Source organism: Peromyscus californicus, unplaced genomic scaffold, assembly GCF_007827085.1.
Source record: "Peromyscus californicus insignis strain IS unplaced genomic scaffold, ASM782708v3 Scaffold_12__1_contigs__length_115047231, whole genome shotgun sequence".
Classification (NCBI taxonomy): domain Eukaryota; kingdom Metazoa; phylum Chordata; class Mammalia; order Rodentia; family Cricetidae; genus Peromyscus; species Peromyscus californicus.
The window spans coordinates 7052334-7065269 of NW_026294413.1; the positions used below are offsets into that span (position 1 = coordinate 7052334).

At 45.2% G+C, this 12936-nt stretch overlaps 1 non-coding gene across 1 annotated transcript; it reads left to right on the forward strand.

Moving 5' to 3' along the window:
• The first annotated feature begins 1119 nt into the window (after positions 1-1119).
• Trnaf-gaa (transfer RNA phenylalanine (anticodon GAA)) lies at positions 1120-1192 on the forward strand. The gene has a single exon. It is a non-coding gene; the product is annotated as a tRNA-Phe (tRNA).
• Positions 1193-12936: the final 11744 nt, after the last annotated feature.

A 12936-nucleotide genomic window follows, 5' to 3' on the forward strand; every position in this document is an offset into this window, starting at 1 on the left:
CACCCACCCCCAAGTCATCATGGAAGAAGGCGTGGAAAGACGGTGAGAGCCGGAGATCGGGTTGCAGCACCGTTTAGTCCCGGCAGGCAGGTGGCCACCGGAAACAGCAGCGGCTGGTTGCCCAAAGAGCCACAGAAAACAATCAAGTCTTTGCTGGAGTGCTTTGAGGAGAATGTGAAAGGAAATGTCCTATCTCCCCCTTCCACTCTAGGCATTTCAATCTCATCTCCAGATCATTTCTCTCTCCTTATCCACCGACCTCTTAGTTCTCGAACTTTTTAGTTGCCTGGATTTGGTTGCTCTCTGTTTATTGGTTTATGCAGTCAGGGAGCTCAGAGCCTAGTTTGTAGAAGGAAGACGTCGGCGACCCAATGAAGGTTGCAAGCACTCCTTATTTTTCATTTTTCTTTCACATTTTAATCCGTTCATCAATCCAAACTGATTGCGATGCTCCCAGGTAAATGAAAAGGTCTCGAAAGTGGGTGGTAAGAGAAAGTCAATTGCCTTGAGATTAGTACTATTTAATTGGAGAGAAAAAGAAAACAGACAGAATTTCACTAAGATGCCTGGCATTGCGGAACGCACGTAGTGAGTGCTTCAGAAACCTGCGTGACTCGCATAGGAACACTGAATCATCTTTCACGAACTGCCCAAGCGTTTGCCAAACAGGTTCCAGGCAGCGTTTGGAACCGAGGTGTGGCCTTTCCAGGACGCGGGTCGCAGGGACTCTGCAAACGCTGCCCCTGGGGCTGACCAGAGGACTCCGGCCTCCAGGGACCCAACCGCTCGGTCGCCCAATAGCAAACATTGACAGCCAGCCAGATCTGAAACATTTCCGCAAGTGTGTAACGCGTTTACCTAGGGGACCCCAATCCTGGATGACGGGAACCCGCACCCCCGCTTGTCCCTGTGTTCGGCTGCGCGCCGAGCTGGTCTCTGGAAGGGACCAGGACCGTGCTTCTCTTCTCTTCTTGGTTGGGAAAAGTGAGACGGAAGAATCATTACTTGAATAAAGCAAAGAAAAATGCGGAACTGGGGTTAATTATTGATGGAACACAGGCGGGACAACTAGACATGAAGTACTCAGGGATAGTATACTCGAGGGGAAGCAAGCACGCCGCCGAAATAGCTCAGTTGGGAGAGCGTTAGACTGAAGATCTAAAGGTCCCTGGTTCGATCCCGGGTTTCGGCAGTTAGCTTTTAATTTTAATCTGACAAGATTCAGCTTCCTAACATCCGTCCATCCAAGGGCTTTCACGAATTCGTCTCAAACACGCAGAAGTGGGGTTGTAGAGGGACGTGTGTGCGACTTTCACGACCACCCGCGGCCACAGGCACGCCGCAAACCACTTGCCACTTCCGGGTGTCGTCGGAGGCGCTGCTGCGCGTGCGCAACGCGGAGCCCTGCCCCACGAGGCGTCTCTGCGGCACTAGACTGGGGAGGTGGACCAGGGTGGGAGTCCGGGACGCGCGCCGGCCGTCGGGGATCCCTGGCGTGAGAAAGCAGGGTCCTCTCCTGTTGGGGAACAAGCCAGGTCTGCCCTGGAGGCGAGAAGGACATGCCCAAATCTCATTCGACTCCCCACATTTTAATGCGGCTCTATTGCGCACCCAGGTGGCTCTCATCAGGATTTTGCTAGAGATGCAAGAAAGCAGGCGCTGGGGTGGCCCAGGCAGGTTCACTTGCCTAATGCTAAAGGCGTGGTAGCTTTATAGCGCCTAACATTTAACTAAGCACACGTGCTTCTGGAAGTGTGTCCTGGGGACCGGAAGCCCAGCCTGTCCGCATCACTCTGGAGTTAGTTCGTAATGCCCTACACCAGGCTGCTCAATGGAGCCCAGCACAAGAGGAATAAACACCCTCCCTCCCAGGTGGGTCCCATGTAACTCAGATTTGAGCTCCACTGGGCTGGACATTCCCTGCAGAATTCTGATGTTATATATGGTCTGACCATCGTCCACTTCTAATGTTAGTCTCTCCGTATGTATTTTCCCATAAAAACCAAAGTCTGAAACCGTAGCCTGATAACTTTTCTTGTTTTTCCCTGAGGTGCTGCGTCCCCTCATAGATCAAACTATGAGCTGTCACTTCCTCGGAGTGGGGTGTTTTCCTGGAAGCCCTGCTGAAGCCCTCCGGACAGCGTTTGTATCTAAGGACTGGAGGGTAAAGGGTGGACCGGAGACTAGGCCCTTACTTTACAAAAGGCATGCTTTCAGAGGGATGCACTCCACCATCATTAAATATCCGTGAGAGTGGGTGCTCAGTCCTGTCCTTCTGTTAGTTAGCTCCTAGGCTGTGACTGTCTCCTCATGCTTTGAGGGGTTGATGAGAGGAAGGGGAGTTTCCTCACAGCTCCTCAGAGAACTGTTTGGAGAGAAAGCTGGGGCAGCTGTAGAATGTCCGAAGATTAAATATTTCTTTAATTGTTCTGTATACTCTATTCACTTGGGGCCAGAATTATGATAAAAAAAAGAAGCTATTATAGTTGTTACACTCAGTGAAACTAGATGAGCATTGAATATTTAATTATAGCCTTTCACCAATGAATATATACATGTATCATGCCCTTTTTATTAGTCTAGGACCATACTTTCACTTTTTCAATGGATCATGCTATAATATTATCATATCTCAATTTGTTTGATGTTTAAAACTTGACCAGAAATACACTTACTTGAATTTGTCTCAATTTATAAGTCGACATGGATCTCCCACCATCATCCTTAATACATGTTGTGACAGTGGATTGCCCTACTATGAGTTCCTCACTGAGGGGTCTCTAAACAGTGTTTGTAGAGTGCTGTTGGAGACTGCCATTTGGAAGAAGGCCAGCAGGTGGCCCAGAGAGTGACATCAGAATGCCAAGTAAGAACTGAGGTCCAACCAAATTAGTACCACACAGTCCAATGTTATTGTGAACAGTCTAAAGCTTGGTTCATAGGCCCCGGTATATTATACACAGCACAGTGAGCAAACCCATCCCGGACGTACCCCAGTTCAAAGCACCAAGAACAACGATTGTCACCAGTTATAGGGTCCTCTCTAGTTTCCAAGCATGCTGCTGAACACTCTTTGTGCATAATCTCATTTTGCTTGTCAACAGTCCTCCAAAGTTGAAAACAGAGCTGAGTAAATAAATAAATGAATGCAAGTTACAAATGCTTTGCTTGCTCTTGAGAAAAGCCAGCATGAGACACAAGCCTGAGGCAAACAAGTAAAGTAGTGCTTCTATTACATACACCACGGAGTCTTGGCTGGCTTGATCATGAGTAGGCAACTGCCAGTGCTGCAGCTTTATGAGTCCATTGGTCCTGTCACCTTCAGAATCCCCCCAGCTCGTGGTTCCTGCAGTCTTCCTACACATTCTTCCGTAAGAAGGACCAATCTGGCAAGACATACGTGGGTACAATGGTGGTGGACAACCAACTGTTTTCTGATTGGATCTAATGTCTGACTTGCAGGAGGAAACACGTGCCTAGGATAGAGAAATTTGATCAAACACCCATAGCTGGGGAGCCTTGCAGGCCTCCAGAGTGAACCTACTGCTATCATTTTGTAAATGAACAGAGTAGCCAACTACCTTCTAAATCACATCTCTGTAACCAAAGATTAGTGCAGCTCTCAGTCCCCACCAGAGAAACTTTTTTGGGTACTGAGTGGTGGGAAATGTAGAAACATATAATTGGTCAGAGTGCAGAGAATAAGTGTCTGTGGCACGTTCACCCGTAAATGAGCATCTTTATCACATGGAGGATTTTATTCAGGTTTGACTAATTCAGCTGTCATAGCTAGGGTTTTATTGCTGTGAAGAGACACCATGACTACAGCAACTCTTATAAAGGGAAGCATTTAACTGGGGCTGGCTTACAGTTTCAGAGGTTCAGTGCATTGTCGTCGTGACAGGAAACACGGCGGTGCCCAGGCAGACACGGTGCTGGAGAAGGAGCTGAGAGTTCTGTGTCTTAACCCAGAGGCAGCAGGAAACTGTGTGCCATACTGGGCATAGCTGAGTATAGGAGACCTCAAAGCCTGCCCCTACAGTGACACACTTCCTCCGACAAGGCCACGCCTACTCCAACAAGGCCATACCACCTAATAGTGCCACTCCTTAGGGGCAAGCATTCAAACACATGAGCCATTTCTAGTCAAACCACCACATCAGCCTAAAGAGGTTATACAGGTTAAAGAAGAGGAGATTCATTTTGAAATGTCACACTGAATGGGTATGAAGTAGATGACCCAGTTTTCGACAGAAAATATGTTTAAAATTGGGTAGAAAATTATGGCTGAATATATTTGATTATATTGAACAGGACTGCTATCTTATAGTATTTAAAAAATTTAAGTGTGATCTCTTTGTGGTCTTTCTTGCTGATGGGCAAGTTCTGGAAGGGAAGGGCTGGGGTAGCAGGATGTGTAAAGACTGAGGAGATGAAAATGGTATCAGCTCACTGGAATGACTCTTATTGTTGCATTAGGTCTTAATGCTAAGTACTACCATATGCTGTTGTATTAATTTGATAAAACATTGACCGTATAAAATGTGGAGAGGAATATGTTTATTTGGCTTACAAGTTATTTAGAGTCTATCACCAAGGGAAACCAGTGCAGGAGCTTAAGACTGAAATCCGACCCAGAATTCTAAAGGGAGTGTCCAGCCAGTGGAGCTCAAATCTGAGCCTCTCAGCTCTCACCCTTGCATTGGACAGACAAAGGGACCAAGCCCTAAAGCTTGAAATAAAGGCTCTTTGCTTTTACATGTGGGATTCTGTCGCGTCCGCCTCGACCAGCAAGGAAGACGCAACACCAGGCTCTTCTCCAAGCAGTTTATTCAGGAACCTTGAACAATCTTCTGACCCCGGGGAAAGCCATCTTCTTCTTCTCCCCTTGGGGAAAGCCAGCCCACGCCCTTTATAGCCACTGGGCAATCAACCCCATAGTGCCACGTGGACAATGCCGATAGGGTCAGACATACGCAAGCAAGCCAGATTAGGTCCAGGTGCGCGGAAGCAAGCCAGATCCTAGCCTTAGCCAAATAAGGAGCACCTGCCATCGGGAAGGCAGAAGCAGGACACCGGCGCCATCTTTGAGGCGCGGCCGTGCACGGCTCTCTACAGGATTCGGTGTCTATGGTGGTCTTTTGGGGGTCTCCAAAATCTGGGCATAACAACACACACACACACACACACACACACACACACACACACACACACACACACACACACACATTTTGTATCCTGGTGAAAATCAAAAGGATTCTCTGCAGGGCCATTCTGTGTGATTAGTCTCTATAATAGGGGAAGCCAAACAATTTTTATCTATGTTCACCGTTGATGTCTGAAGATAGGTGATGCTTGGCATGGACCGCATGGGGACCATTGCTGCTTGACAAAGTTCCAGCATTTCGACTTTGCAATCACATTTCTCCAGCACCCTTTTACTTTCATTTTTAATGGTTCTTACTATTATGCCTTTCCCTTTGGAATATTTTGTGTGGGCTTTGGTGAAGGATGAAAATGTGTACAATGGTAGCCTCTTTAAACAAAACAATTCTTTGGAAAAAATCCCCACCACCGTGGAACCATAGAGTGTGATAACTCTGCCTACTCCCATACGAGTTAACATCAATCTGCTAGAAAATTTAGATAAGTAACATATGCTTGATAAATAAGATATAATTTATAATCAGGCTTTATAAATTCCTGAGGTTTACTCAGGTTCACAGTAATGTTTGTCTATCTTCATCTTTGCACACTCAAAGTTTTAGCTATTTGGATTAACTAAGCCACACAAAAAAACTGCAATATTCTATAACAGAGTGACTGATCCCCCAAGAAAGTCATTTTCCCAAGGTCAGGCATTTAGACAATGTCTGCATTCCCTCAGGGGCTTGTAGAAAGTTCCTGCTTGCTAAAAAAGGAGAAATTTTTATCTCTGGCAAGAGAAACTTGTGGCCCTCCATTAACATATGACTGGTGCCTGTTAATTTGTCAAGGTCAATAGATTCCTCAGCCCTGATCTCAGGCCACACCCCAGCTCACATGCCTCCTTTTTCCCATTTAATCCTATGTGCAGCTGTAGAGTATAGAAGGTGTATTCTTTGTTCAATAAATTTGAAGGCAGCCATCAGAGTCTCCTCCTACCCTCGTGACTCCACACATCCTCTTTGGGACCTGGACCCCACCAAAACAGATCTCCTGAAGATACCATTGGAGATAAGATGCCATGACAAAAATTGCCCTTTTCCCATCACAAAGCAGACTGTGAACTTGATAACATTTCCTCATCTGTGTGTAGATGCCTTTGTGTTTGGTGTTGCATTTATTTATTTCAGGGATTTCTCTTTGTTTTTGTTTTGTGTTTAAACTAGTCTTTCAAAGGCTGGTGATCGAGGAGACACATGGGAACTTCCAGTAATAAGAGAATTAAAAACTGAGACAGAGAAAAGGACACCCAGGCTTTAATGGAGGCTAATTTTCAAGAAGAGAGGGCGAGTGTTTACAAAGGAGACAGCTTGGACAGAGGGAGGGATTAGTCTGTCCCACATCAGAGGTAGGAGTAACCCTCTTACAAGCTTGCTGGAACTGTGCAGGGTCCAGTAATTTTCCACTAGTCATGAGAACAGCATTTTTAAAGAAGTTGCTTCTCTCATGTTTTAAGGGGTTCTTTGTCATGTAAGATTAAAAATCACTGGCTGCTTTGTCCCTGGAGACATTGTTAATCTCACCAGTCAAGAATAAGACTACTACCACAATTTAAAGCCAAATTTGAAGCAAGCTTTAATTAAATACTGGCCAGGTGGATAGGCTCTGGCTAGGTCTATCTATTTGTGGTTCCCCCACAAAAATGGCCCTGAATCACAATTGCATAGGCTTAAGTATTTCCTATCATGTCCAATCAGGGGCAAGCATACATCCTGAGGTATTTCCTACCTGTGAAACTCTCACCCACATGTGATCAAGCACGTCTGGTGCAGATGGGTCAAACTGTTGTACCTGTTTCACAAAACCCCCGAGACCACCAAGGAGCCGGTTTCTGATGCAAGCACATAAGGGTCCTTTTATTCAGGTTCAACCTGGGCCACCGCACGACAGATAGAAGGAAATGTGGTGGTTGCCACGAGCCCAGGTGTAGAGAGTTTTTATATGGAAAAACCACAAGCCCGAAATTGTCAACCTAGGATTGGGTAGAAGGGGTATGGGGCTGTTGTGCCCAGATCGTGACCCCCAGAGAGACCACCAAGGACGAGCATGCCGGAATGCAAAAGCAAGGTTTAATTCTGGATATCCAAAAGCAATACAAATCTAGGCAGGGACTTCGTCCAATACATCCAACGCAGTTGTGGTTGGAGGAAGTGCCCGCCTGTCTGCAAGCTGTTTTTAAAGGGAAAAATCACAAGGTTACATCATTTAGGGGTTATAGTACGGGTACAATTCTGATTGGCTCGCTTCTAGGGCCTTTCTAGAAATCATGGCTTAATCTTACTTCTAAGGGAGTGGTTGCCCACCACCATTTCTCATTGGCTGCCCTTAGGTGGGGGCATTTTTATTGTCAGTTACCCTGGAAACCATAGTCCTGCAGGCATTACCTCGTGACTACCTTGTGACTCTGTACTTTTACACTTCCTGGTTTCTGGAATCTGAACTGACTGGTTTCAGTAACTAATGGCCTATTCCCAAAAGGAGAAATCTTAGGCCTTAGTTTTAGGGTGAAAGCATTTTGGTCTTATTTCTAAGATGGCTCATTTTGGTCTCACAGGGCAAGGTGATTTTTTGAAACTATTGGTCTAGACTTTGGGCACAAAATCACATATGAAACCATTGGGTTTGACTTTTGCGGGGAACCACAACCCACTGAACAGGATTATCTGGACTGCTCAGCAGGATCATCTAGATATCTTCAAAGGCCATGAACTGCAGACAGGACGTCTGCAGGAGGATACTGCCCTGTATCTGTTTCAGTTGTCATGGCACATTCTTGAGGTCCTTCCTGGAACTGAGAATAGCAGGTGGTCTGAGATGGTGGCCCTTTCCCTAAGATGCAGCCTGTAAAGTCAAGTCTAGGCCTTCACAAAACAAACTAGTTTAGGGGAGTGAAAACATGTAACTTGTTATTTCCCATAAACAATAGCCTCCAGCATTTCAGGAACTATTTTTCCTCAGGCAAGGGGCTTGCAGATCAGAGACAGTTTTGTTTCATGAATCTCTATGGCATAGTAAAAAAAACCCAAAAGTTAAAATGTAACTTTGGCTCTCACAACATCATGTGCCAACCCACACCAGCAAATTTTGTTGCTGTGGCATAAATAAGGGGACAAAGATAAGAAATTCCATGACAAGGGAGGGAAGGGACATATTTTATTTTTAAAGAATACGTACCTGTTGATTCTGTCCTTTTGTTGGCCCTTTAGTGACACCCCAATTTCAGAGAAAGACCACATGAATAGAGCATTGGTGTGGGAGTCTGTCGGAGTCCAGCTCCAACCTGTTGAAGGGTTCTTGGGGGGAGGAGAGAGGAATGAGGAAGTATTAGATAGAAAGATAGAAAGAGATGATAAGAATGACAGAGACACAGGATAGCTTCAGGAGGGCCCTGGGTCAATACCCAGCTGCCTCGAGACTTATTCCAAAGGGATTTTTATCCATTGCCCAGGGGAGAGGCAAAAGACCTCCCCCTTTCAAGATCAAAGCACAATGTACAGCCAAGTGTAGACACTTCAAAAACACCTGGTAACCACACTCATGGCCAAATCATCCCATTATGCAGCCCTGCTGGGTAAAGCTGGCCCAGATTCTCTGACCCTGAGTGGGGTCTCGCTAGGAAGCCTCTGTGGGCTCCACACACTGGTTCACCTTTGCTTCCCACAGCAGAGCTTCCAACCCACAATTTCTCCTCTGTTTCTTCGTCCTACCTACCTATCTTCTTCAGTTACTGTCTTTCAATTTAGAGAGTACATTCTCACATCTGAGAGTTAGAAAATTTTTAAAAATTAGTTTTGAAAAATTTACATTTTTAGAATTGACAGTTGAAGTACGTGGTGAAAATTCCATCAGAAAAGATGCTGTAAAATGAAAGAAAACTCTCCTCTTAGCTGTTTTGTGGAGACCACCTTTGTTCTTAGCATGCAGTATTTGTCAATGAATCTATCTATGTATGTATCTATGTATGTATGTACCCATCAATCATCTATCATCTATTTTTCTAATATTCCCTGGACTCTGATGTTGAAATAAAGATGATGATGAACCAACACCATTTACTTTTTTCACTAAAGCTGATGTCGGGGAGGTGTGATCCAGAGGAGGCAGAAGGGAGGTTGAAAATAACATGTCACAGCCATGTGCACACAGATGGCATGAGGAGAGGTCAAGAGCAGGGATTCTACAGGCAGGCAACCTTGGCCTGAGCTCAGCCTTCACTTAGTGCCTTCACAATTTCCTTAAGATCTATAGCTCTCTTCCTTGCCATTTCCTCATTTCTAGAGTAGAGAAAAATAAATGGGAAATTCCCATAGAAGCACTTAGCCGGTAGCCCTGGGCAAGCATTACCTGCTCAGAAAGAACTTTTCTGAACACTTCTCTTTTCCATCATCACCAACTGCCATTCCTCCAACCTCCATTGTGCACCTGCTGTGGTTTGGATGCTGCCTATCCCCCAAAGGCCTATGTGTTAAAATCTTAGCACCCAGGAGGGTTCCATTGTGAGATAGTAGAAGCTCTAAGAGATGGGGCATAACAACCTTAGCTGAAGGAAACCATTCTGATGGGGCTTATGAGTACCCAGATGCTTCCTCTGCTTCAGCTTCCTGGCTATGATTTGCACAGCTTTCTCTGCCATAAATCCCTGAGACTGACACCCAGCACCTCTACCACAGCCCTCAAAGGAAGAGATCCATTTGATTTCATCTGGAACCTTCAAACTGTAAGCCAAAACAAACCTGCTCTGTGGTGATATTTTCTTTGTGTACCCCAGTAAAGCTTATCTGAGTATCAGAGGAAAAAGCCAGCCACTATATTAGACATAGAGGTCAGGCAATGGTAGCACACATCTTTAATCCTAGCATTCGGGAGGCAGAGATTCATCTGGATCTCTGTGAGTTCAAGGCCACACTGGGAACAGAGCCAGGAGTGGTGGCACAAGTCTTTAATCCCAGCACTAACCATGGAGTTCTGGAAGTCTGTACAGACAGACAGGAAGTGATGTAGCTGGGCGGAGAGAGGAAGTAAGAGGGCAGCGACAGAAAGGCATATAGTTGTGGTTATACAGGAGGTAGGTCTCTCTTTGGCTGAGGATTTCTAGTGGTAAGAACGTGGCTGGCTTCTTTCTGCTTCCCTGATCTCTCAGTTTTTAGCCCAATATGTGGCTCTGGGTTTTTTATTAATTAGACCATTTAGCAATTCATCTTACACTTTTCTCTAAAAGTTAGTTACCATGTGTTTTGTTATAGTAAAGGAAAGCTGGTTGATATAGTCATGCTTATGCTTACAGGTCTAGGTATTTTTTTGTTGGTTGTCTTTTTTTTTTTTTCCAAGACAGGGTTTCTCTGCGTAGCTTTGCGCCTTTCCTGGAACTCATTCTGAAGCCCAGGCTGGCCTTGAACTCACAGAGTTCAGTCTGCCTCTGCCTCCTGAGTGCTGAGATTAAAGGCATGCACCACCACCACCCGGCTTGTTGGTTGTCTTTGACTGGTTACTATTATCCCTTAAAGATCAAGACCTGTGTACAGACCAGAAAACACAGATCAAACACTGAGTGTGTGTTTGTCAGTGATAATGCATCTGCTCAAATAGTGGCTCACCTCAGGCTGTCGTTCCTTTGCTGCGGCTGCTTTATTGTATCCCCAACGAGAGAATACAGTTTTCCCAGAATCTAAATGGAGGGTCCTGGTCTTTCTGCGTCTGATGCCACCTAACCTGTGCCACGCACTATCAAGAGTTGCTGTCTGCTGATAAGCATCTCTTTTCAGAACAACAAAGCTGCTTCTACATTTAACATCACGAAAGATCTTCAGCATTTTCTCTTTTTGTGTATATCTGCATCACTTTTTTTCCATTTGCCTAATAACAAAGAGGGGAGGAAAAACAGGTTCTATACTTTCTTCAACATTGCAAGAGGCAAACAGTAGTGCTAAATTCTTTGCTAGTCTTGAAAAAAACCCAAAAAAACAAAACAACAACAACAACAAAAAAAAACAACCATGGGTTTGTTTTAATCTAACAGACAAGTTGCGGCATTTTGGGGATCTTGAGCTGTCAGGACACTGACTAAGGTTAATTTAGGTCATGAACTTGTGAACCAGGATTGTAGCTACACATGACATGGTAGCTAGTCAATAAATATCCTAGTAACAGGAGAATTCTTTCCACCTGTCAAGCTACTTGCCATGTTTTGACTTCTATTTTTAAAATGTAAAGTTTAAAGAGCTTTCTAGAAAAACAAGTTTAAGAAAAGTTTTCAGCTGTAACTGAGAGATAAAGAACTAATAAAAGTTTTGGGTTCAGGGAATTAAAAACCTAACAGTCCAACACAAATAGAAACATGATGACATGGCGAACATTGTACCTAATCCCCCAATTATCCATTCAATTATTCTTGTGGAGTTATCCATTTACACAGGTGCTGCCCTTCTGCAGGTGTGCTGTGGTGGTGGAGAGTCCCCTTTGAAGAGCAGCTGTTGGCTGTCACAGGCCCTGGAAGCTCCCAGAACACTCAATATTCCATCTTCTGCCAATGCCAAGCCATCAGATCTAGAACTTTGTTGGATGGCATTCTTATGGTTGGACCCATCAGTCCTGAATACCACACTGTTGCTGCTGTCAGAGTGACCAGGGCCAGAGCCCAAGTCCTAATGTCCCCTTAGTAGGCTGAGTGTAGCCATCCATTCTCAGTAAGCCAATTGAGTAAACAAATAGCAGTGAAAAGCAGAAAAAGGAATGTGCTCACACTGAGAAGAGGGACCCAGTGGCACACACACACACACACACACACACACACACACACACACACACTCACACACACACACTGCCACCTCCCAAATCTATCTTTCAGGTCCCGAGTTGAGGTTTAGGTTTAAGCAGAGCGTTAGAGGAATGCGTAGCTGAGCAGTCCCAGTCACTCTGTGGTCCCATCCACCACAGACTCTTTGTTGTTGCAGTGCCAGTCTGTCCTGCAGGGTGTGCAGTATGCCATTACACTATGAGAATATATGTTGCCGTGATTGGCTTCATGAAGAAGCTGACTGGTCCATACTGGACAGGATAGCATTAGGCCGGAGAACCAGACTAAGGATACTGGGAAGAAGGACAGATTCAGAGGAGTCGCCAGCCAGACAGAGAGGAAAGAGGAGGTGAGAGATGAAAGAGAGGTAATCCCACATGGCAGAGTGTAGATTAGTATAAATGGGCTAATTTAAGTTGTAAGAGCTAATTAGTAATAAGACTGAGCCATCGACTGAACATTTATAATTAATATTAAGTCTCTATGTGATTATTTGGAAGAGGGCAAGATGGACAGAAAAGTCCCCCTACAGCAAAGTGGCCTGATGACTTGTCAGAACTGTGTGAAATGTCTTTCGAGGGAAACAAATTCCTCCTCTGGCTGCCACCAGGCTCCAGTTTTCTCCCAGAGTGAGATTCCCTTTCTTGGGAACCATCGTTTCAATAGCCTGACAGCTAAGAGAGGGGAAAGGCACTGGAGTTGGAGTTTTCTCCAGTCCTGCCGGGGCCTGCAGCCACTCAGACTCAAGTAAACACACAGAGACTTATATTACTTATAAACTGTATGACCATGGCAGGCTTCTTGCGATCTAGTTCTTATATCTTATATTAACCCATTTCTATTAATCTATAAGTTGCCACATGGCTCATGGATTACCGGTACTTTACATTTTACTTCTCACGGCGGCGGCAGCTGGCAGCGTCTCCTGACTCAGCCTG